The sequence below is a fragment of the Heterocephalus glaber genome, unplaced genomic scaffold (genome assembly GCF_053883595.1).
Source record: "Heterocephalus glaber isolate CG9 unplaced genomic scaffold, H.glaber_assembly_v1.0 deba00001719, whole genome shotgun sequence".
NCBI classification, from domain to species: Eukaryota; Metazoa; Chordata; class Mammalia; order Rodentia; family Bathyergidae; genus Heterocephalus; species Heterocephalus glaber.
This window is the reverse complement of record NW_028258432.1, coordinates 4,573,563-4,600,587: the sequence shown is the minus strand read 5'-3', so window position 1 is coordinate 4,600,587 and position 27,025 is coordinate 4,573,563. Positions and strand designations below refer to the sequence as shown.

The 27,025-nt window shown below is 34.9% G+C and overlaps 1 long non-coding RNA gene across 1 annotated transcript in view; it reads left to right on the top strand.

The window, feature by feature from the left end:
• LOC110343918 (uncharacterized) overlaps positions 1–23,496 on the top strand; it is a 34,828-nt gene extending 11,332 nt beyond the window's left edge. The window contains exon 3 of the long non-coding RNA XR_002386177.2: positions 20,976–23,496. This is a non-coding gene — a long non-coding RNA (uncharacterized LOC110343918). The remainder of the gene's footprint in view (positions 1–20,975) is intronic.
• Positions 23,497–27,025: the final 3,529 nt, after the last annotated feature.

Genomic DNA, 27,025 nt, shown 5'->3' with positions numbered 1-27,025 from the left:
TAAATGAAATATTTATATCTATAACCAAATTTTACCTATAATACAAGTATGTATCGATATTATGCTATTCTTTTGTTTTGTTAGAAAACAATTGAATAAGAATTACAATATTCTTAAAATCATGTCAGTAGAACCTAACTTTTACTATATGCCAGATATTATTATGAGCTAGGATTATCACTAGTACCCATGATTCTATTATTTCCAGTCTAACTGGAACAAAACCATTTGCCTTGTCTCAATCAGACTGTTTGCACAAATACAGGTCTTGTTGTGGTTTACATCTAAAAGTCCCCCCAAATTTTCATTGTTGGAAGTGTGACCTGGGAACAACTGGGGAGGACATATTCTTGTTCCTGGCTTCTCCCTTCTTTATCTGCTTTTTGGCTTTCCTGAGGTGATCAGATTTCCTCCACCTTGCCATTTCTACCTTGGAACCATCCTGCCATGCACTGTGCTCTCTAAAACTATAAGTCAAATTAAACCCCTCTTCCTTTAAATTGTGAGTGTTGGGTGTTGTATCCCTGCAATGGAAAATGACTTCAGGTCCCATCTAATTTTATGCAACAGAAGCTTTCTTGATTCCACAAGAAGTACATGTGTCATTTATTGTGGTCTCTATACAGTATATCATATCTTGATCTCTTCTTGTTGTGAAAGCATTTAGGGAATATTGATGTAAGTTACATTCACCCCAAGAAGATTCCCATAAGTTCAGTAAACCACATATACTCCAGAAATGTACTTCTGGAGTTTTCCACTAAAAATGGAAAGTCATTGTCCCATGAGTAATTTGGCCCCCATTTCGAGAATGATGGTCAAAAGACTTTCCTGGATTAGGTTGCATGCTGTTTTTGAAGACTGGGTTTTACTGTTTTCTAACATGATAGATGGAGTCTATGTGACTCTATTACATCATTATTATCTTTCCAGATACATTGTCATCTTTGCCTTCTGAAAATTTCTGTCAATTTGTCTACTTCAGTTATCTTTTTTCTTTTATCTATTTCAGCTATTTTATCCTTTTCTTTCACTTTACATGAAATGAAAACACAGCTTGTGCTCTTGTGCCTGCAGCCACACCTGTTAAACAGGGATCTATTTTTTATTGGCCGATGTAGTTTCATCTGCCACACACTCATCATTTACAGAAGTTGATGCTACAAATGCTAATTGAGTTCCATTTGCCTGAGAATACATATTGTACCCCAAATTGCTAGGCCCTCCATGCTAACCTCAAATACACAGTGATCACTTCTAAATGTAATTCACTTTGAATTTTCCACATGCTTCTCCTAACTTCCACTCTTACAATAGGGTCCTCTCCAGTTGGGATATGAGGCCAACATATGAGTCTAATGCTTTACTGGCATCTGAGATCATTGATTCTTTTAATCTTGTGTTTTATCTTTTCAGCCACAAGGGCAAAGCTCTAAGTATGGCTGCAACTGTTTTTCCCCTATATTCAGATACCTGCCTCAGCATTTGATCATCAAAATGAATGCCACAGTGATCGATCTGTTTGATATTATAAGCTGTGCCTCATAGCTATTCAAGAGGCAGGAATTCTCAGAGTTTCCTCCTCGTTTGCAGTCTGCATTAGTGAACGTATCCTGTCAAATAAGAACCAAAACAAAAAATTCCACTTAGTTATCAGGAATGGTTCTGGTCTTCATAGTTACTTGGGACCCATGTGTTCCCTGCAGAGATGCCACTGAGGTTTGCTGGTTGCCTTTCTACATAGTAAAGTTTCCAGAAATGGAGGCAACTTTGCCAAACATTGCTTCATCTGTCTGAGCATCTTGACTTTAAACTGAGAGGGAATAATAGTTTCTGCTCTCAGAATCTCCCAGGGCACCAAGGTAGAGAAAGATATTCCCTTTCATATTATCAACATAGACAATCTTTGCCTTCATCTATTATCTTTTTAAAAAAAATGTCATTGATTTTGACCCCCAATTTTCCCCCTCTGTCAAGAACACCAGGTGCAGCTATTATGCACCAAATCATTGGAAGCTCATTGCATCCCTTTCAGTCCATTTGTATGAAGTAAGTTTCACAGGTACAAAATTAGAGCATAGTCATGTCCACTAGGCAACACAGCCAAGCCCAGCTTACATCTTCATTTTGTCAGATGATGAGGAGGGGTTTGGCAAAGACCATGCTGCCTGAGTGCTCCCTGTGCCTGTCTGTACTGAAGACTTTCCATACTCTGAGGCCCGGCTTTTGTACTGAGTCCCGATTAATGGACTTCAAGGAAAAGGGCTCAAATTGTCCTCTAGCATCAACCAGTCAAGACCCTGATATAGCTCTGACAATTCTCTCTTCTTCTGCCTTGGAAACCTTAGAAGCCACACATGTACAAATGTAAGACTCGTGATGTAAAAGAAACTTAAAACTCTGTGAAAGAGGTGGAAACTTTAGGAGATTGGTAATATGAAACCATTTGGAGGAAAGTTATGACACAATGCAACTTTTTAGCATCATCACAGTTTTCCAAGAATATTCTGTAAGGAATGTTTAGGTGGCAATGGGTAAACTAAGCCAAGTCTCTCCTGGGGACCTAAGTAACTGTTGATGTCTTTGTGGAGATGGAACAAAATAATATGAAGTCTACATACACTGATCTTGAATCCTAAGTTTTGAGAGAGTCAGTATTACATTAATAAATTAAGAAAGTGAGGATCAGAGAAGTTAAGTAACCTTCCAAAGAAACACAGGATTTGAACATGAGACTGGAAGATCACAGAGCCCAAGATATAATTACTATATCACGTTGACTCAGCACAGTAAATATTTAGTACACAAAATAAGCAAAATTTGCTTTTATAAAGGTAAAATTCATGCAACATATACTGAATCATTTTGAAATGCAAGATTTGCATTAAGTCTTGTAATGCATTCATGGTGTTATACATGAATTCTTCTCTCTAGTCACAGTACTGTTACTTCATTCCATAAGAACATCCCATATCCATTAAATAACTACCACCCCTTATCACCTTCATGACCCCTGGCAACAAGTCTTCTGCTTTAATTTTCTAGTATTTCATTATACTGGATAGTTCATATAAAACTAATTATATAATATTGTGGTCTTTTATGTCTGGCATTTTCACTTACTGTAGTATTTTCAATGATCATCAAAGTGGGAGCAAATATCAGCACTTAATTCCATTTTGTGACTGAATAATATTCTGGTGCATATCTATACTACAATTTGTTTGTCCAGACATTTATGGATGGACATTGGGTTTTTTCCATCCTTGACTATTGTAAATAGTGACGCTATTAATATTCCCATTCAAATATTTGTTTAAGTATTTGTTTTCATTTCTGTTAAATATATACCAAGGAATGAAATTCTGGGTTATAATGTAATTCTAGGTAACTTTTTAAGTAAGTCACCCAAATATTTTTCACAGCAACTACAACATTTTATGTACTCAAAGGCAATGCTTGAAGGTTCTAATTTCGCTACATCTTGGACATTACTTTCCATTATAAAAATTATCACCACATCACACCATATTAATTTTCCTGGTTATAAAATGGTATTTTTCTTATGATCTTGATTTACATTTCTTTAATGACCATCTCTTCATGTGCTTGCTAGCCCTTTGTACGGAATTAGAGAAATGTCTGCTGATGCCCTTTGCTTTAAATTGGGTGGCTTATCTTTTGGTTGCAGAGATGTAAGCATTCTTTTTGTATTCTGGCTCCATAGCCTGTGATATATGTGATTTCTGTGTATTTTCTTCCTTTGTGTAGGTTGTTTCTTTACATTCTTGAGAATGTCTTTTGATGCATAAAACTTTTAAAATTTTGATAATGTGGCATCATCTATTATTTTGTTACTTGGGCTTTTGCATCAAATCTAAAACCCCATTGCCAAGTCTGATATTTTTGAGAACTACCTACACATTTTCTTTTAACGATGTTACCATTTTAGGTCTTTAACTTGGGTCATTGATCCATTTTGAGCATTTCGGCATGTGAGGCTAGTTGGAGTCCAACCTCATTCTTATGTCTATTTATATCCAGTAGTCCCGGTGTGATTTCTTGAAAAGACTATTATTGCTGTAATGAATGACCTTAATACTTTTACTGAAATAAATTGGATGTAGATATTTAGGGTGGTTTCCGGATTCCTAATTCTATTTAATTGATCTTCATGTTCATCCTTATACCAATATGACATTGTTTGGATTATTTTAGTTTAAAAGTGGAAAATGTGAGTCCTCCAAATGTATTTTTGTTTTCCATTATTGTTCTAGGCCCCTGACATTTCCATATAAATTTGAAAATCTTTTCTATTTCAGTAAAAAATGCCACTGGCATTTTGATTGCTATTACACTTAACCTATAGGTGGGGGAATATTGTTATCTTAACACATTGTCTTCTATGACATGAAAACACTAGCTTTCTATTTTCTGTATCTTTAATTTCTTTCAGCAGTATTAGGGACTGAACCTGGGACCTTTGCACTGAGATACACTCCTAGCATTCCCCACTCTTTTGTTTTGAGGCAAGGTCTTACTAAGTTGTCCAGGCTGCTTTCAAACTTGTGATCTTTCTCCTCAACCTCTCAGAGAACTGGGATTGCAAGAATGAGCCACATGGCCTAGCTTTCTTTCAGCAATGTTTTGTGGTTTTCACAGTACATTTTCACTTCCTTGGTTTCAATAGTTTCACTTTCTTGGTTAAATATTTTTCTAACTATTTGATACCTTTTGATGCTATTATAAATGGGATTTTTTCCTTACTTTAGACTATTTATTATTAGTGTATAGAAATGCAACTAATGTTTGAGGGCTGATTTTGTACCTTGTAACTTTATTGAATGTGTTCATTAGATCTAGCAGTTTTGTTGTGGAAACACTGATGTATATAGATAAATCATGTCATTTACAAATAGAGATATTTTACTTCATCTTTGCCATTTTGAATTTTTATTAGTTTTTCTTTCTTAGTTGCTCTAATTAATACTTCCAGTACAAAGTTCAATAACAGTGGGGACAAACTGGTATCCTTGTTTTGCTCCCAAATCAGGAGAAAGGCTTTTAGACTTCCACCATTGAGTGATACTGATTTGAGTTGATTCTCCCATTGAATGACCTGGTTTCTAAGATTTCTTTCAATTATCTCTTCACATGGGATATTGTTTTCCATCTTTTTTCTTTTAACTTATTTGTGCCTTTGGGTCAAAGTGAGTCTCTCGTTGACAATGTACAGATACATTATGTATTAATGTATGTATATGTGTATGTGAGTTTTAAAACTTATTTTGCTAATGTCTCTTTTCATTGGTGAGTTTAAACCATTTACAGGTAAAGTGATGACTGAAAGTGAAGAATTTATTTCTGCTGTTTTTGCTATTTGTATTCTATATTTCTTATATCTTTTGTTCCTCAGTTTCTCCCATACTGCTTTCCTTTGTGTTTCATTGATTATTTTCTAGTGTTCCATTTGACTTCCTATTTTTTTCTTTTTTTGTAAACTTACTTTGTTAGTAATCATCATTGGGATTGCAGCTAACATCATGATTTATAACAATATGGTTTTAATTAATACCAACTTAGCTTCAGTAACATATATTTCACTGTGCTCCTATTGAGCTTCATAATCCCCCTTACATTTTATTATTATCACAAAGTACATATGCATGCATTGTGCACCTGTCACTATACATTTATAGTGATTATTTTATCCAATTCAGCTAACTTTAGCAGGAATTGGGCAGCCATCCCCAAGTAGGCAGATTTAGGGACAGGGGATGTTGGATGATAGCTTCTATGCAAAACATTGAAATTCACTGCAATTTATCATTATCTTTCTTCCTTTTCCTATATGTATCCTGTTTATTTCTTTCTCTTGCCTTATCGTTCTGGCTAATGTTTTGAGTTACTATATTGAACAGGAAAGATGATAGTGGACATCCTTATCTTGTTCCTGGTTACAGAAAGAAAACTTTCAGTTTTTCCCCAATTAATATGATTTTGGTGGTAGGTTTGACATAGATGGCTTTTATTAGATTGAGGTAAGGTCTTTCTATATCTATTTTCTTCAGGGTTGTTTTTTAAAATCATGAATGGATGTTGCATTTTGTCAGAGGCCTTTTCTGAGTCTATTCAGATGATGCCATAATTCTTCTTCTTTTCATGGAATGTATTACATTTATTGATTTATATATGTTGAACCATACATACATCCCTGGGAGGAAGCCTACTAGGTCATGATGGATGATCTTTTTGATGATTTGTTGTATTTTGTTTGCCAGTATCTTATCGAGGAGTTTTGCATCTACATTTGTTAAAGAGATTGGCCTATAGTTTTTTAGCTAAATATTTGTCTGGAATCAGGGTAAGGTTAGCTTCCAGGAATGAGTTTGGAAGTACTCTTTCCCCTTCAAAATCATTACAGAGTTTGAGAAGTACATTGATCTTCCCTGAAGATTAGCAATGACTCTATCCAGGATTTTCTTACTGGTAAGTTTTATTTTTTTTATGACTGCTTCAGTTTCATTGTCTGTCATTGGGTTCATCAGGGTTTATGTCTCTTCTTGGATCAGTTTTGGTAATCCATATGTATCTAAGAATCTAGCAATTTCTTCTGGATTCTCCAATTTATTGGAGTACAGGTTTTCAAAATAGCTACTAATAATCTTTTGGATTTCAAATAAGTTTGTTTCTGTTATTATTTCATCTTTTTCATTTCTAACTGTGATGAGTTGGGTCATTTCTTTTCTTGTTTTGGTAAGACTGCCTAAGGGTCCATCTATTTTATTATTGAGAAGAAAAAGTAGCTTTCTAGGGGACAGAATCCCACTTGGAAATGTGAGTGAAAGCCTGACAATATGATTCACTCTACAATAGAAGTTCCCTAATGTGTATTCTAGTGAGTGGGAGAAAGGAAATTCTGGAAATGTTTCCTATCAGAAAAGTCTGGTAAGAGGAGGAAACTTTCAGAAGACTTTATTGTGGCTCTTCCAAATTTGAGGAGTAAAAAACAAGGCACTGTGGCAGAGGCTCAAAATGAATAATAATACTAATTCACCTTTAGTGAATATCAACCATGCTCCATCTCTCTTTCAAGCATTTAAGACATTTTCTTTCAAATCTTAGACTCTTATTCCAAACAAGGAAAATTGTTTTTATTTCCCTTCTGTGTAGACAAATTCTGAAGTGGTCTCTGAGATTCCTGCTTTCTGGTTCCCATGCCCTGTGAGTGAGGCCTGTAACTATAAGATATCACTCCTATGATTATATCCTATTCTATAGTAAAAAGAATTTTGCAGATAATTGAGGTCTTAACCAGTTGATTTTGAATTAAAAATTCAAATCAAAGGAAAAATTATTCTGGGTGCACATGACCCAATCAGGTGAAGATGTATTAGAGACCAGATACAGCAGCAAAGATTTTCGGGTTGTCCGTGAAAAAAAAAATCAAATATCTATTTTGTGAGAGGACCCTAAGTGGGTCCTCAGAGAGCAGCCATTGACCTCAGTCAGAGTGCCCCAGAGAAATAATGACTTCCAATGACCAGAAAACATGAAAGAGGACCTGAAGTTTCCAATGAGAGCACAGCCCCAGCCAACTTTTCATTTTCAGCCTAGTGAGATGCTGAGCAGGAAAAAGAGCCAACTCCTGGACCATGGAAATCATAAGACAGTAAGTTTATGTTGTTTCAAGCTACTAAATGTGTGGCCATTGTCCCAGAGTGACAGAATACTTACACACTTTTGTCAAAATCCACTCTATTCTGTAGAGACAACAGGACACAGATGGACTCGCTGAATGCAACTAGAAAGTGAGGAAGTGACCCAGTTACAGAAACTCAAGTACAAGCTTAGAGCCAGCCCAGGAATAAGGTTAACTTGAATCTTAACTAGTAATTCTGCTGAGGCTTTACACCTATACTCTTTCTAGTAATAGTCTCCAGATTTTAGATGAGGTCACTACAACGATTATTTATTAAATCAAATCAACTGGTTTTATTTACACAACAACAGGAACTAAGATACTAGGAGAAACTGGACAATTTTTCTGTGATTAATTCTAGTATTTTATAGTAACTGGAAGCAATATTTTGTAAGTAAAGAACCAAGGGTACATTCTTGTCACATGAATATGGTCTCTCTTTCCTAATGACTGGAAATCTAGATTAGATGGGGAGGCAAAGCACAGAAAGTAGAACAAGACTCCAGGAATATGAAGGAAGCAGTCAACTTTCCAACAGAAGACAACAGTATGTATCAGATGTACAATGGGTTTTAATTTGTCTCTTGTAGTCTATAAGAATTATCCTCAAAATTTTTTTCTTTCTCTGTGACCAAATGCAATTCATGGATAGCATGAGAGTTAAGATAGAAAGGGAGTGCTGTTCACCACTGCCACTAAGGAGGGCAGAACTGGCACACCTAGGCATGGACTGCCAACAGAAAGGGAAAGGAGAGCAGGCAGCAGGTCAGGTGACTTTCTTCCATGGCTCCTCACCTCAAGTTAGCCTTTTCAGTTTCTAAGAGTTGGTCTGATATCACATGAAAGTACAGAAACCTAGCACACATGTCCTAATTTCTAAGGGATGCTATTCCTTATGACTGAAATGATCTTTCATCTATCCAGTGTACATTCCTTTGCATCAAAATATGGTCCTTCTTTTATAAAGGAAATTCCCACTTAAAGTCTTGCCCTATTTAATACATGCATAATTCAAGAAGAATTTTCACATGGAAATAAATGTTAATTGGATTTAATGGTTTTATAGTCTTGAAAATCTACTGAAAATAATGCATAAGAAAATATTGTTATGGTGCTTATTTTGCACCCATGGTATTTTGTTGTTGTTTGTTGTTGTTGCCATCTTTGCTTAAGGTACATAGGCTCCGTCTATAATGACAGAACCATGACTTAAAATTCACCTCTTTTACTTGAAGAACTAATTTTTTATGATTTATATCTGTCAACTCTTGCACAGAAATTTAACTTTTACTTTAAAAAAAATTATACTTTCTAGTTGCATAATGTGTTCACATAAATTATGATGGAACAGACTCTGGGATATTTCTTGGAAATTCAGGATATTGCTAGACCATTATATAACTAGAGGGAAAGAGGAGCCAGTCCATTGGAAAACTATTTCACCAAGTTGTGAAATAAGCCAAGGGAGTCATTCTTCTTGTGTAACAGTGTCCATTATCATAGTCTAGAAATTTATGACACAATACTCTAGTCGCTGTGAATAATTTTTGGTGAAACATGACCAATGTCTCATATTTGGATGCTCTTTTCTATGCTATAAGGTGATAATCCTCTTTCTATCTGTGTACTTTATCTTCCTTATTTCTAAATCTCACCAAGTATTTCCCTCTTTCTAACCTTGAGCCTCTAAACACATACATTCTGTTTTTATTAGAGGGGAAAAATCTCTTTAAGTGTGGGGTTAAAACTGTGCTTTATTCTACTCCACTCCCCTGAGCCAGAGCATCCCAAGGGAAATCAGCTCAGGATGGAAGCCCATGGTAAGAGCTGGAGGCAGGCAGCACCCCATGGACTTAGGCACCCTCCCTGCCATGTGAACTTTCCTCATTTCCTCAGGAAGGTCATGGCCTGTTCTCACCAGCAGGACATGGTGGCAGCTTGACACAAAGGAGACCTCAGAATAGAAAAAAGAGAGAAGTTGGGTCAACGAACTATCACTTTTGCCCAAATGTTAGCTGAGTCTTACTGTGTCCCCTGAAAGATGCAATATGGCATAAGGAGTGAATTTTCCTTTGGCCAGGAATATCATGTAGTTTTGGATCCCATCTCCATTCCTCTATGACCTTGAAGCTTCAGTAATGCACATGATCTCTTTGAGTCTGTTGTCACATTTATAATGGAAGGAATAGTATGATAGTTTACATTTCCTCAGATAGCTATGAGAAATAAATGAAAAGTTCATGCCCTTGGGCTTCTGTGATTCTGTCCATCCATTGGTTTCTTTCTCCTGCCTAGGGCATGAATTACAAATTAAACAAAACAAAGCACGAGCGGGTGTCTTCACTTACATTGGGCTGTGGCTACTCTCCTGGTCATGGAACATTGTTGTCCCTTCTTGTGGGATGCCACTGGTTTTGATTGAGCTGGAGACTGGTTTTCCTCCACATATGGCTCAGTCCTGAGCCATGAATTCATGGTGCAGTATTCACCCCACACTCCTTCCCAGAATCAATGTTTTATCATCTTATAGTCTTCAGGCTGCCAAGGTCAGCCTATCATTCAGGGTGGAACACAAGTCAATGACTTATGACAGGAATTTTCTATAATAGAGGAAAATATATATGTCAGAAGGTTGCCTTCTACCAGCATCACTGAGAAGTCTTGACTCATTTTCCTGCAAGCTTGACTTTATAGCCATGAGGTGAAAATAAAGGGCTTTCTTCTATCAAAAATTGAAACAAAATGACACTTTTATTTCCAATTGCCATTTCCTGTAATTTTATCCACTACAATAAAAAGTATATTCTTTCAATATCTCTACTAGCCATATAGCAGTTTTAATGAATATACATAATGTTAGGACATGTAAAATCTATTTTGCCATGCAGAAAGCTTTGTTTAATAGATCATCATTTCTAACCAGGGAATTGTTGATCTTTTGCATTTAGTCACCACTCACTTATTTATTTATTCAGCAGTATTGGGGATGACACTCAGGGCTTGTGTTCTACCAGCAGCTATATTCTCAGCTCTATATGTAAAAAAATTTAAAAAATCTTGTTTTCTAGTCATAAATTGCTGAGAATAAACATTTTTCTTGCTATCCTTAATTGGATACCTCCACCCACAATCATTATTACTTTGAGTAATTCATAATTTCCTTACCTATGCAAAATTGGGAAATTTTCATAGGAATAAATAGTTTTTGAGACATTTTAAATTTATCATCTGTGAAAGAGTATCTTTTGGTAATTTAAAATTTTATATAATTTCACATATAAAAAATTTCAAGAATAGTATAGGAACATATGTATACATAAGACCTAATTGCTTCACTGTTCTTTATTCTCCATATATTTCTCTACATGTAGATAATAAATAATATAAAGACCATATAATATAGAGTTAAATATTTATTTTTTTCCTGAACCATTGCAGAGTCAGGTGAAGACTCTGTTGTTCTCTTTATAATTAAATTCTTTCATGCATAATTTCTAAGAATTGGGGCCTGCCTTACATAATGAAGTTACACCTACAAAAATGCAAGTCCTTCCACTGGCAGTTCGTATTTCAAATGTCATCGCTGTCTAATGTTTTGTGTAGGTATTTTGTTTCTGGTCTAGAATCCTGTTCAGGGTTAAACATTTCATTGAGGTATCACATTATCTTAGCTTCCTGTAACTGAGATAGTTCTCTGGACATTTTTCTTTTTCTTTCTTGACCTTGGTTTTTTTTTTTGAAGAATGTAAAATTCTTTTGGTAAGAAGACCACAAGAGTGATGCTCTATTTTTATTAGTGTATCAACCAAAACATTTGTAATGCTAGATTGAGCCAACACAATCAGAGTTTTGTCAGCCAGGTCTCTCTACTGTAAGGTTACTGTTTTTCCTTTTGTAATTAATTTGTAATTTATAAGGAGATACTTTGTGACTATGTCAATACTCTGTTACACATCAAGCATTTATTCCCTACATTTAGCATCCATTAATGGCTTTTCTAACTCTATAATCATCTCTTTAATTACTTTCTAGCTTTCTATTTTAAGGAAGACTTTTATTTTATTTACTTAGTAATTTATTTATATGTATATGGGCTCATATATTATTTTATCCAAGAAGTTATCATCTGTTACAATGATTATTTACTTTGATTCTCATATACTTCTAGATTTGCCCAGTGTGAGCCGGTATTTGTGTTCTTTTGCTGCTTGTTTATCAAGCTTTGATTTCTTTGTTACTTTATAATGCAGCAAGATCTCCTAATTCATTTTACAGGTCTCCTGTCCCATGCTTGGTATCAGCCTCTTTTTCAAGGCCCTCTACTTCCTTCACATAGAGAATGGAGGATACATACCTATACACTTCACTAGGTGTATTTGTTGCATTCCAGGAGCTGTTGCTTCTAGCTCTCCCAACACACAGACCTGAGAAATTCATCTATCTATCTATCTATGTATCCATCCACCCATTCTATCCCTCTATCATGTTGCCTGATATCTGCCATCTCTATTACCTGTCTTTCATCTGTCTATTACAAATCGTGCACTTATGTTAATATGCACAATTCCAAATCAACAACACAGGTTATATTTAGGTTTTTCATTTTTCATAGTTGTAAATACTTTTTCAACAGTGGCAAACCGGACTGCCATTTACTCCAATGTTTACTCAATCACAGAGAAGACACAGAAAGAAATTTCAGAATTGCTTACTCATGCCCAAAGTAAATCTTCCACGTAGAGGTAAATGTTTGCAGATCTCTTATTTGTAAGGAAAATTTAAGAGCAGTGAAACATAAATCTTAAATGTACAATGAAGAATTTTGACAGGTGAATACTTGTACACCCATGTAACTTGCATTCGTATTTATCTGTTTTTTGTTAGTCCGTCTTTGTTGTCCATAATCACATTTATTGTGTGGAGTTTGCACATGGACATAACACATCTTAAGGCTTTTTGGTCCCCTTCCCCTCCCATCCCTACCTGCTGCCTTCAAATCTTGTTCCCCTTCCCACTTGAAAAAGCTCTATTCCATTTTTTCTTCTATTCTTTCTTTTTTAAATTCCTTTTTCCTTCATTCCTTCCTTGTCACTTCCTTCCATTTCTTGTTCCCCTTCCCATTTGAAAATCTCCTTACTTCCTATTATCTATCTTTCATTTTGCTCTTCATGTATTGGATTTCTCATATAAGAGAAACTGTCTATATTTAAACTTATCTTAACCAAGATAGAGAATATTTCTATCATCCGAGGAAGTCTCTCAGGTAAATAATATCACAAGTTTCTTTCAATCTTATCATAGCAGGTAGTGGTAGATTTTCCTCCTGAGTTGTGTCCTTTCTAGAAATATACTACATTTTGCTTACCAGTATCCTGTTGATGGACATTGCATTTGTTAAGAGCCATATGAATAAAACTGCTAAGGATATTCTTGTACAGTTTAGTTGTTGAATCAGAAAATAAGTATAAGGTTATTTTATAAGAAATTTCCAAAAATGTTTTCAAGCTGGTAGTGCTATTTTTATATAACAACTAGTAATGTATTAGATTTTTCTTTGCTGTTTGTACTAGCCAACATTTATCTGATTTCAGTTTTCTCTATTCTAGAGGTAAAGCAATATAAAGTGAGTTTATTTGCATTTTCTGAATGAGTAATAAGATCAGTTATCTTTTCGCGTGTTGTTTGACTAATTATCCATCTTCTATTTTGAAAAGGTTTTTTATCTCAAGTCTTGTGCTCACTTTTAATTGGGAGGTTTATCTTTTTTTTTTCACTGAGTTCTAAGTATCCTTTGTATATTTGAGATAAAAGTTTCTTGTTAGATGTACTTTTGCATATATTTACTCCTGTTTTCTTTGTGGCTTGCCTATTAATTTTCTTAGCAGTGTATTGATTGGTAGAAGCTTTTATTTAATATAATTCAGTTTATCACTCTTCTTGTTTTTTATTGGTTTCTGTGTTGTATCAAAGAAATATCCATTTGGTCACAAGAAAATCTCTCCCTCTTTTCTGAAAAGGTTATATTAATTAGGCATGACGGTGCACACCTCTAATCTTAATATTTTGGGAGACTGAGGTGGGAGGATAGTAAGTTTCAGCTGAGCATGGGCAAATCAGCCACTTAACAAGACCCTGTCTCAAAAATAAAAAGTGAAAAGGGCTGGGAATGTAGGACAGTGTGAAGGCCTCAGGTACAATCTGCAGTAATATATATTTACATTTTATGTTCAGGCCTGTGATCTACCCGGAATCACATTTTGATATACACTGTGAGGCAGAGTGAAATTTTGTTTTATGCCTTGTGGAAGTCCACAATCTACTGAGAAGACTTTTCTTCCCTCGAGTTATTTTAGTGCCTTTGTAGAAAATCAGTTGACTTCACAAATGTGAATCTATTTCTTCACCACACATTCTGCTGCATTGAACTGTATATCAGTCTTCAAGTCAGTGTCACATTGTTCTCACTGTAGTATTTTTATAGTGGATCTTGAAATCAGGTAAAGTGTACCCACATTTTTGGTAAACATTATTCATTTATTTTTAATTGACAAAAATTGCACATTTATCATGTATTTCATTATGCTTTGGGAAATAGGCATACATTGTGGAATGGTTAATTGAGCTAGTTAACATATAAATTACCTCGCATATCTATCCTGTGCACATGTGTCTGTGTGAGACAAAAACATTTAAAATCTACTCTCAGTAATTTACAAGAATGTAATACAATATTATTAACTCTAGCACCATATTATACAAATGATGTCTTAACCCTATTCATCTATTTAAGTGAAATTTAGTGTCCCTTTGCTAATATCTCTCCAACCCTCCACCTCAGCATCTGGTAGCCATTCTTCTGCTCTTAAGAGTCCAAACATTTTGGACTTAGTATATCAGTGAGTGAATGTAATATTTGCCTTTCTGGCTGGCTTATTTCACTTAACATAATATCTTCCACTTTCATCCATCTCATTGCAAACAACAAGATATCATTTTTTAAAATTGGCTACTGTGTAGACATTTAAATTCTTTTAAATTGGATTCCCTTGTGTAGACGTTTTCTTTATGTATCCATTCAGTGACGGACTCAGTTTGCTTGGCTATTGTGAATAAAGCTTCAATGAACACAGGAGTGCACATATCTCTTTAACATACTGATTTGATATCCTTTGTACATACTTTCACGAGTGGGATTGCTAGATCATATGATAGTTCTATTTCTCATTTTTTGAGGTACCTCCATACTGGTTTCCATAGTGATTGCACAAATTTAAATTCCTACTAAATTTTCTAGGGTTCTCTCTTGCCAACCCCTCACCAACACTTGTTATTTTGATGATATCTGTTGTGGTTTAGATGTAGAATGTCTTCCCAGAAGACTCATGGTTCAACAGTGAAGCTCTTGGAGGTGATTGGATCATAAGGGCACTGTATTCATCAGAGGGTGGAAGCCGAAGCAGACTGAGCTGTTAGGCGGTACAGCCCGTGGAAGAGAGAGCTCTCTGGGGATGTGACCTGGAAGGGTATTTCTTCTCAACATCTCTCTTCATTCTTTGCCTCCTGGCCTTTGTGCCAAGAGCAGCCACTGTCCAGCAGACCTTTTAGCATGGCCTTCCTTCCTGGGAGCAGAAATAAACCTCTCTTCCTTCCTTTCAGGGGCAGGTGTCAGGTACTGTGTCTCAGTGGAGTGAAGTAAGCAAACCAGTAGCCATACTAACAAGAGTGGGGTGATTTTTCTTTTCAGTTTTAATTAGCATTTCCCTGATGATTTTGATGTTGAACATTTTTTCATAAACAGGTTGGCCATTTATATATCTTCCCTTGAGAAATGTCTAAGCAGGTCCTTTACCCATTTTAAAATGAGGTTATTTATATTTTTTGTTATTGAGTTGAGTTCTTTACATATGTTTGATGTCAACTCCTGACCATTTATATGGTTTGCAAATACTTTCTTCCATTCTTGAAATCATCTCTTCACTCTGTTGATAATTTCCTTTGCCAAGGAGAGCTTTTAACTGGATAGTCCCATTTGTTTATTTTTTTCAGTTATTTTTATTCTTTTAATCTTCTCAAAAACAGATATTTCCCAGACTGTCATGGAGTTGTTCTCACATGTTTCTTTATCAAGACTGTCTTGGCTATTCCATATTATTTACATTTCCATACATATTTTCAAGACAATATTACTAAATTCTAAATGAAAGACTACTGGAATTCTGGTTGGAATTGTGTGGGTTACATATAAATTAATTAGGAGAAAACTGACATCTTAATAATTTCAAGTCTCCCAGTCCATCAACAGACATACTTCTTCATTTACTTAGCAGTTCATTAGTTGTTTCTTTCTTTTTTTCTTTTTTTCTTTTTGCTCTCAGAAATGCCTTGCAATGTTCACTACAGAAGCCCTGACACCTTTGTTAAGTGTATTTCTACTAACCATCTTTCTATACTATTGAAACACAATTTGTATTTTACTTCCTGTTCCAGTTTTGCTGGAAATATGTAGAAACCCAACAGATGTAAATTACCTTTGTATGAAGTACTTGTTACCACAATTTCTTAGTATTTTCTACCTAGTATTTTAACCATCAAGTTATCTATAAATTGGTAGTTTTACTTCTTATTTTTCAATATTATCCTATTCATTTCTTCCTGCCATATGAGTCAGGACCTCCTGTGCAGTGTTGAATAGATATAATAAGAGCTCATATTCTTGACTTCTTTCCAAATTTAGGGAGAAGCATTCAACAAGTACAAGGTTACCTAAAAGTGTTTCTCAGCATGTGTTTTATCAGATTGAAGGAAATTTACTTTACTTATACTTTAGTGGAGAGTTTGTATCATGAAAGGGTGTTAAATGTTGCCAGTTTATTTTTCTACATCTATTGAAATGATCATAAAATATTAAATCAACCTTACAGTTACTGGAAAATACCATCTGATCATATTCTTCTGTTCTTTATATTGATGGAAATTTTATGAAATATATCTTTTGCAAAACTTTTACCTCAGTCTGTTGCTTTCTTTCATTCTCTTATAGTAGTTTTGCTGGGCAGAAGTTTTAAATTTCCATGAAGATCAGCTTATCAAGTATTTCTTTTAAAGATTGGGTCTTTGGCATTTTATCTAAATAGTCATCACTAAATTTAAGGTCATGTAAATTCTCTTCTGTTTTCTTCTGTGAGTTTTACAGTTCTATTATATACTTTTGTGCTTAGGGGTATGATCAATTTGATTTTTTTTTTTTTTTTTTGGTGAATGGTATAAGGTATGTATCTGTTTTGTTGTTGTTATTGTTTTTGTATGTGAATCCACCTTTGCTTCAGTACCATTTACCATTTGATGAAAAGACTATTCTTTCACTATTAAATTGGTTTTGGTCTTCTACCAAAGATCAGCTGACTACAGCTAAATAATTATATCCATTCTGTTCTATTGTTCTGATTTTCTGTTCTTTCACCAATACCACATTACCTCAATTAATATAGTTTTATATTAAATCTTGTAGTAGCTAAGCTCTTAGACTGTTTTGCTTCAGTGTTGTGTTGAATATACTGCATATTTTGCCTCTTCATATAGATATTAGAAATAATCTATCAGTAACCACAAATGATTTTACTTAAGTTATAGATCTAGTTAGGAATAACTACACTTCTGACACTTTTGAATCTTGCTATTCATGCACAGACCATCTCTATATTTATTTTTTGTTTCACAGAAGTGAAAAAAACATATTTTGTTAGATTTTAATCTAAGTACTACTTCACATTATTTGGTGTTGGTATTGTTAATTTTAAATTCCAATTTTTCATTGCTGGAATACAGGGAAGCAATTGACTTGAAAATCAAACTCATACCCTGAAAACTCACTATATTAGATTATTAATTAAAGAAATTTTGTCAAGTATTTATATTTTTGCATAGATAGTCATGTTATCTGTGAACGCAGTTTTAGTTATCTGTTCCTAATCTGAGACTTTTATCATTAATGTATATTGAATTTTGTTAAATATGTATTTACACTTAATATACTTTGTCTATACACATCAGATAATTTGATTATCCAAAGTTTTATAAAATTTTTACCTTTTAGCTCAATATTTACACTTATTATAAATACAAACATTGTCAAGTTCTGGTTTACCAATATGCTCTATGATTTCCACAATAATCCCAGTTTTTATTTTCTGTTCTTTTTCTTTTCTTTGGAATTAATGGAATATTTGTTCAAAATTCTCCTGTAATGACTTTATTAGCTTTTTTTAAAAGTTCTTTGCCTTGTTATTACAATGATATCTCTAGAGAATACATATGTAATACATAATTTTTATTTAATAATGTCTACTTTGATCTGACTTGATGTTACCTTATGAAAAATGTAAGGATTCTGCAATAGCATAGTTTAAATGTTTACTCTTAAACATAATAGAATGCTATTTTTGCTTGAGTTATGTAATTTTAAAGAAAATAAATACAAGGCCAGAATGCCATCACTAGTTTTATCCCTGTGTTTATTATTTCCTATACTCTTCCTTCACCCTGTACATCTGAATTTTCATCTGATATTATATCTCTTCTACCTGAAATATTTATCACCCGTGTTAGTGGACTTTCTATCACTGTTACAAAATAGTTGAGATAGAAACCATTTACAGGAGGAAAGGGTTTTCTGGTTTATAGTTTCAGAAGTTTCTGTGCATGATTGGCTGGCTCCATCGATTCTGGGCCTGAAGTAAGGATGAATATCATGGTAGAGGGAAATAGTGGAGGAAAGCTTCTCACCTCATGGCATCCAGAAAGGATAGGAGAAGAGAGAGAGGAAGAGAGAAAGGGAGAAAAGAAGAGGCCCGAGCAAGATGCAGTCCCCAAGTCCATATCCCTGTGATCCACTCCCTCCAATGAGGTTCTCACCTCCTGAGCTTCCATCATCTCTCAATACTGCCATCAATTATGAATTCATCAGTGGATCGATCCATGATGAAGTTAGAGAGCTCATGATCCAATCAGCTTCCAAAAGCCCTTCATAACATCATTTTTTGTATCACAAACTTGTTGGCAACAAATTATTTTTAGATTTAATGTATCCAAGAATGTCTTTATTTCACCCACATATTTTTAGCATCTTTAACATATATTAGTTCTATGGGGAAAGGAAATACATCAATCATGCAAAAACTATAAAAATTTAACATCCATAAAGCTGTTTCTACAAACTGTAAAGAATTTTTAAAATCCAGTTATTTTAGTCTGTCACCACAAGCCATTATTCTTGATAGTGTATAACATCAGTGGTTACTTTAAAGATTTCTTAAAATTAGGAATGTACAAAGTGGATGAATGACTAAACAACTTTTAAGACATATTTTGACTTTCCTTTTTTTTAGATTTCCATTTCATTTTTTCTTTATGTTCTCAAATGTATTTATAACAACTTCTTTGAAGTACTTTTCAGTTCATTACAACATTTTGGATTGTTTTGATAATTATTTTTTCTCTTGACTATGGATCACATTTTTCTCATTCTTAGCATGCCTCATAATTTTTATTTTGTGTTGAACATCATGCATTCTATGTTATAGGGAGTGTGGATTATATCTTTTCCCTAAAATGTTTATTGGGTTTTGTGTGTAGCAGGAGCTCAAGTATTGGTGAACAATTTGGATCTTGTCATGTTTGATTTTATTCTTTGTTAGAGTAAGTCTATTTTAGTCTTCAATTCCCTCAAGTTCTCATTGCTTTAGAGTGTGGACCTTCTAAGGTTTGACCTTCTTGAAATCTCAGGCTGAGATCACATTAGTGATTTCTGTTTACTCTGCTTGGGGCAAAAGTCCAGGTGCTTTGGACAATTCACAAGTTCTGGCATTATCATTTAACTCCACACTGTGGCATACAACCTTGTGTGTTCACTGACAACATGCGATGCATTCCCACCCAGATCCTGGCTCTCCTCTCTGAAGAGCTCTCTCTCCTCGACACTTTGCCTGCTCTAGACTCTAGTAATTTGATTATTGTTTCATTACCTCTTCTATGCTTGGGGTCTATTTCCTGCTTATCAGCAAGAAGAGATATCTAAGCAGAAATTGGGGTGATCTTGTGTGATCTTGGAGCTTACCTGAGGTATTATTCTTCATTATTCTTTTCTCTAGCATTGTATTCATGCACTGCTTGTTTCTCAATGTATGAAAATTCTACCTTACATATGTTATCCATTTTATATTTGTTTTCAGAAACTGTTCATATGAGTACCTCGCTAGAAGCATACATTTTTGTGTATATTCTTGATATTTTCATTCATTGAGCATGTATCTTCTCATGCTAAGTGCTGCTGGGGTCTGAGGACATGGATTTCAGCAAAAATGACAACACTCACTGCACAAGAAAATAAATGGACAAAGTTAGGAAAGAGATAGTAAAACGTGAAAAAAAGAAGAGTAGTACAAAGGCAGCTGGGGCACTGTGGGCTACTATATTAGGATAATCAAAGTAGATATTTAAAGAGTTTAGATTTAATCTTGTAGAAGAAAGACAAGAAGGAAGCAAATATTTCAGAGAATTTTGCAGTCAGGACTAGCAGCAGCTGTACAGATCCTCAAGCAAGAAATGGTCTGAGAGCTATGGGAAAATAATTAAGTTTAAATAATTAGTTTATTTCCATTTCTTATTTTAAAATTAACTAAAATAATTTCTTGTCAGTAATTTTTAAAAACGAATTTCACTTTTTGAGTGTGTATTTCTGTCTCGCCAGTGGGTCTGAGCCATTTTGGTAAGCTACTATTGCAGTTTTGGGGTGGTTTTCCTGTTCCTTTCTAATTTCTTGCCATCAATAATATTAATGGTTGGATTGTAAAGACCACTAATAGTAAGTGACCCACAGAAATGTGTGCATGTGTGTGTTTCATATCATGACCATGTTCCTTTTATCTGTTTTATTTTGTGAACACATAGAGAAGAGAGGAATATTGGCTGACCTTGCCATAAAGAAAAACCCAGTTGTAGTTACCCAAATTATTCCTGTTAGAATAACTTCAACCAGAAAATGAGGGTTATGAATGTTCATAATATATCTTGATCTAAAATTATAGATCCTTAGGACCAAGTTCTACGTTCTTTTATTTCCTCCACTGTACTTTTTATGTTAAAGACATTTCTTTGAATCTGAGAGGGCTTAGAGTATCTGAGAGTTTATTTCCTAATGAAATATCCATGTCTCTAGGAGATAGCACCTGTTAAATGATTTTTAACCATCTAGCAAGGATTATTTCCTTTATTACAGTGCACTGAAGACCAACAGGAAAGATACATGTGCCTCAAGAGAAATACAAGCCTCTGAAAGCTGAGTTGGAGGAAATAAAGACAAATACTTAAACAGGGACATTAATATTAAATCTATTGTGAGATTGTTATGAGATTTAGGAAAAATGTGCATACAGTATGAGATACTTAATAAATGACTATCATGTATTATTCCTCATGTTGCCTTTGAAAGAGTAAAGTATTGTCACAACCAAAGTAGTCATTAAGTACAACATGATACTAGTAAAGAGAATAAGAGAAATGGCCTACAGTCTTTGAAGGTTACCATTTTTTTTTAATATTATCAAAGTAACTTTGGAGAATGGTAAATTTTCAGATTAAAGAATTTCAACATTTTAAATTTAACTTACAAGATTTTCAATGTGCTCTAATTGTCATAAGTTTAATAATAATTCACAGGATCTTACTATGTAGTTCAGGCTGATCTTTCATCACTATGTGAGCCAGGCTGGCCTCAAAGTCCTGGCTCAGCCTTTGAATTGCTGGGATTACAGGTGTGCACCAACACACCTGGCTTGATTTTTCAAATCACTTGTATCTTATTTCAAATAGCCACACAGATCTACGTGTGTTTTATTTTCCAGATTGAATAGTTATTGTAGTTGTTAGTAGTAATGACTGATCAACATGTTACACACATTTGAATAAATAGTAAACAATAAAATGGTTGTTTTTTCTAAATGAGAAAAATGTTTTTTTTATGGAAGTAGTATAATTTGCTCATGTACCAAAAATAAAAATTACTGCTAGAATGAGGCAGAGTTCAACTGTGATTGTATTCTTTTTTACTTTTCAGGGCGGAGCAGTAAACCCAGGGCCTGGAACATGCTAGTCTAACATTATACAACTAAGCTACTTCCTTGCCTCAATTTTATTGTTATTTTAAATTTTTTTAGTAGAAAAACTTTGTGCAATTTGGAGTAAAACAATTTTTATTATGACAGTGTTACACAATTCTTTGAACTACTTAGCTATATGCTAAAATTGCATACCAATCTGTATCAAAAATTATTTTTATGGACTTATGTGTTAAAAACATAGATCCTTTTTTCAATTTAGTAAAAATAAAGTATATCATATCTTCTGCAAACAAAACTCTTTATTACTCACTCACAGTCCCCCATTTCCTCAGGACCTACAGTATTGTCTTGCACTGTTTCTTTCATGGGAGTTGTGAAGCTGCTGGAACGCCTTTTCCCTGTGGAAAGGCAGAAGCACAGTAGGGGCCTGACTACCAGGCAGCTGGCCAGCTGTACAGAGCACCATTTCCAGGCTTGCCAACTTCAAACTCTCCTGATCTACATCCAGGTACCTACTTGCTTACCACTTGTGATCAGCAGGAAAACATTCTCTTGCCACCAACCACAGATGACCCTGGCCTAATTCCTGGTCATGTGAACATGTGGTCTTACCTGGAAAAAGTAGAATTAAAAATGAGCAGGAGGAATTAAGTTTGTTAATCAGCTGACCATAAAAGAGGGAGATGTCTTGGAGTTTTTGGCAGTAGGGAGAGAAGTCATAATGAGAGTCCTTGAAAATGGGAGAGGGAGGTAGGAGAACCAGAATCTGAGTGGTTAACCTGCCATTGTGGACTTTGAAAAAGAAGAGCCAAGAGCTGAGGAAAGTGACACAGCCCTGCTTACCCCTTGATATCAGCCAAGTGAGAACCATGACAGATTCCTACCCCAAAACAAGATAAATGCATGTTGTTTTAAGCAACTAAGTTTATAGAAATTTTTACAGCAACAATAAGTAAATTAATACAATGCTGATACTTATCTTGTAGGTGCTCAAAGTTATCCAGAGAAGCAGAACATATACAACTGATATATACACAAAAAGAAATTTATTATGAGATATTGGTTCCAGTAGTTCTGGAGAATGAGAAATCCCACAGTTTGAAGTCTTCAAGCTGGAGCTCCGGAAAAATCAGTGGTGTAATAGAAAACCTGGGAGGCAGAGAGCCCACGGTGTAGACTCCAGCCCAGGTCTGAAGACCTGAGAACCAGGAGGGCCCAAACCGGAGCAAGATTAACATCCCAGCTCAGACAGGCAGGCAGAGAGTGAATTCATCCTTTCTCTACCTTCTTGTTCTGTTCAGGCCTTTCTGAACTAGAGGAGGCCCCCACACATAGCAAGGACATCTGCTTTACTCGGTCTATTGATTCAAATGCTCATCTTTTCCAGAAACACCCTCCTAGGCACACTCAGACAGCATTCTAAACTAGCTGTCCAGGCTTCCCATGCTTCAGTCATTAAGACATAACATTAACCATTGGAATACTATAAACATTCCCATTTTACATTACAAGCAAACAGGGTCAGAGGTTAAATAATTTTCTTAAAGTCACAAACATGGTACAAACAAAGGCACAGGTGAAAGGGCCAATATAGACCCGGTTACGGCACAAAGAACCTTTATAGACCAGATAAGTTGACAGAAATTAGGCATCTGTGCACTCTCACTCAGTAGACTATAAAATTAGGAGGCAAAGGGCTGGGAATTTAGCTCAGTGGTTTTGCTGCCTGCTGCATAAGTGCAAGGACCCTGGCACACCCCCCCACCCCAAAGACTATATCAGGTTTTCTATTCTACACAAGATGCTTAAAACATACACTAAAATTGGATAGATTTTACTGATTTAATTGTTGGAGTCTGCAGTATATCCTGGTGAAAGAGATTGAAGACGTCACTCTCGTGGCAGCGCTAACATTCATTGGCAACACCTAGGACGCCGATCTGAGATGACTAAGAGGTTCCTCTGGCTGAGGACAGAAGATCAGATCTTGGCTAACGGTATTTTCATAGGCATGAAATCAGTCCATGCATTTGCTGATCTGCAGCAAGAGTGAGGATCGCAATGTGTGGTCCAGAGCACAGATTAGATTAAGTCTGCCTTCGAAACTCAGCAGACTGGGGAGATGGATGCCTGAACTTCTCTTTCTTCTAATTGTGTAATGAACTCAAGTCATTTATGCTGTGACTTTTTACTAAGATAAGCAATGAAATCAGGCTTTTGAAAGACCCAGGGCAGGTTGGTACCATACCCTGAGCTGGATGAGGGAAATGTGTGCTGGAAAGAGGACATATAGTTGTCCTCCCGAGGATAGGCTTGCAGTAATAAGGTGTGAGTAACACAATAGAAGGGACAACCGATGAAGTCATGAGTTTGGAACAGACTCTGGGACATACTCATTGCACCAACTCCAGTGAACACAGGGCCACTGGGTCATGCTCTGTGAAGGCAGCAGCAAAGGAGTGAGCCACGGGCATTCCAAAATCTGGTGAAAACTGTCCTAGAAAACCCCTCTTACAGCTTGATTCTGCTCTATTTCAGTTTCTATGTTGGTCTTGGAACTGAACTGTTTTTCCTACTTTGTGTTAGGGTTTGCTGCCTAGACTTGCTGACCAGTAGGTGCCCGGGAAAGCATTATGTTAAAATTCACTATGATTGTCGGTTTTCTGATAATGACTTATTGGCCCCTAGAAGACCTTTAGGGCAGCATTATTCAACATCTTGGTTCTCACATTTTACCCAAAGTGCCACAACTAACAACTTTAATCTAGTAGCCATATATATGACATGTGATACACAGACTAAATTTATTATCTGAAAAATCAGATATTGTTAGAGAGATGAAGATACCTGGGAACCTATATCATCTTTTACCTTTAAATACTTCCCCTACATTCTCAACACACTCAAAGATGTAGGTTTAGCCAGTGCAATTCTTTTCCAGAAGAGTTAGGTGATAGGAAATAAAGTTAAGATATTGTTTAAGATTATCCATTTCACAAATAACCAAAGTGGAACTAAAACTCAGGACTTCAGAAATTTAAGCAAGCTTTTCATGAAAGTGCATTGGAGTGAGGAAAAATGAGGATGACAAGAGAAGGACATCAAGTTTTTAGAGGTTCGGCACATCTTTTCAGTCACTTCTAGTTTGCTCAAGAGGTATAGCCTGCTTCCTAAAGGAAACATCTTCAGCTCTTTCAGAATGATTGTCTCTAGTTAGTTAATTTTACAGAAATAAGGTAAAAGAACAAAATGCTAAAATAGAATTTTTCTAATAAAAATGCATCAGAATCCTCAATCTCAGTATAGTCTATTCTGTGTCACAGAGAATTTATTGGCAGGGAAATATGAAAAATGTACTTAAATACAAATGAGAGCACTACCTCTGAAGAGTGAGTTATTGAAATGCCACATGTGATGGGCAATATATCCAACCTGACCCCCAAGAAGATTTCATTGTGGATAATGCCATTCCAAAAAGTTGTTCTTGAATATGACATATGGAAGAATTATGTAGTATCCACCAAGGAAACATCTATGCCTGACATGCTTAATAGAATCTGACCAGAAGTTTACTCCATGAAGAATGAGCTCCTTTTGAGGTAGGAGCCCTGACCTACAGTTCCATTACTCTCCAGCTATATTAGTGAAGTTGCATTGGCATGAAAACCAAAAAATACAGCAAACTTGTCTTCCTGTGACATTTCATGTTAAGACCCTCAGGGTGGTCTAGAGATTTGGGGCAGGGAAAGGCTGGGCAGAATGTCTTTATGTTGAATCCTGACAGAAAAGAAAATGTTTGTCCATGTATGTTAACATAGTATGGTTGCTTAGTAACCTTTATTTACCTTAGTAATACTTCAGACATTGTGTGTGTGTGTGGTGTGTATGTGTGTGTATTTGTATAAATACACATGTGTGTGTGCATGGATATAGTACATGTATTACAGTTACTTTCTGTATCCATGTATTCTGTATTCTCAGATTAAACTAACTATAATTCAAAAATATTAAAATAAATAAAAGCATAAAACAATAAGAATACAATTTAAAAATACAATATGGTGCAACTTTTTACTTAGCATTTATATTGCATTAGATATTATAAGTGATCTAGAGATGATTTAAAGTAAACGGGAGGGTGTGCATAGGTTTTGTGCAAATATTATATAAATTTATATAAATTATATAAATTTATATTTATAATTTATATAATTTATAGAGTTGAGGATCTGTGGAGTTTGGTATCCATGAAGGTTCCTGAAACCAATCTCATATATATATATATATATATATCTCAGTATAGATAGATATCTTACATATAATATTATACCTACTAATATGCATAATTGTTTTATATATAACTTGTCAATATATGTTAACTGTTTCTAGTCTTTTGCTTCTGCAATATAAGCTACAGAAGAATAATGATTTTTTCCTGTTATTTTCTGTATTCCTCCAACTTCCAGAGCTCTATATTTCAATAAATGAATGAATGGAACTTAAGCTTCATTGGTTCAAATGCCCCTTGTAGAGAAAAGGAAAATGATTCTCCTTCTAAATGAAGGGGAGGAGATGGCTAAGACAATTGAACAGGTAGTATTTTTTGCTTAGTCAAGATAATCTCAACTATCATACCAGAAACTGAATAGCCATTAATGTCAGAGAATAGCTGGTATATCTTGAGACAGTTATTTAAACTTCAAAGACCATTTTCCTCTTTTGGCAAAATGAGACTAACACTGCATAATTCTTGGGAATATTTTGATCATTAAAAAATCTAAAAGAGAAAGTATTTTTAAAAATACTAACGTTTCCCCTGTATAATAGGTTAAAAATGTTAGTGTTTTCACTGAGCCTCTGTTTTTTTTTTTTGCTGCAGTTTTAGCTACGGCATATAGAATCAAATAAGCTCAATCTTGAATCAAACATTCTCAAAGATCTAGGTGCTGTGGGAGGAACAAAAATAATAAACCATGACCTCTTCCATTCATTTTATCTTTATTCAATTCACAAGATGGTGTAAAAAGCAGAGATAAAGATGATTTTGTGTTACTGAGATTAAGAATTGATTGCCTGACCGCATATTACAATTTGAATTTTACAGCAATTATGACTAAGGTAAAGATTCCCTAGTTAAATACATGTATCTATTGAAATGTCTCCATGATAACAATATGAATTCATGTATAGAAACCATGTATTAGAAGAT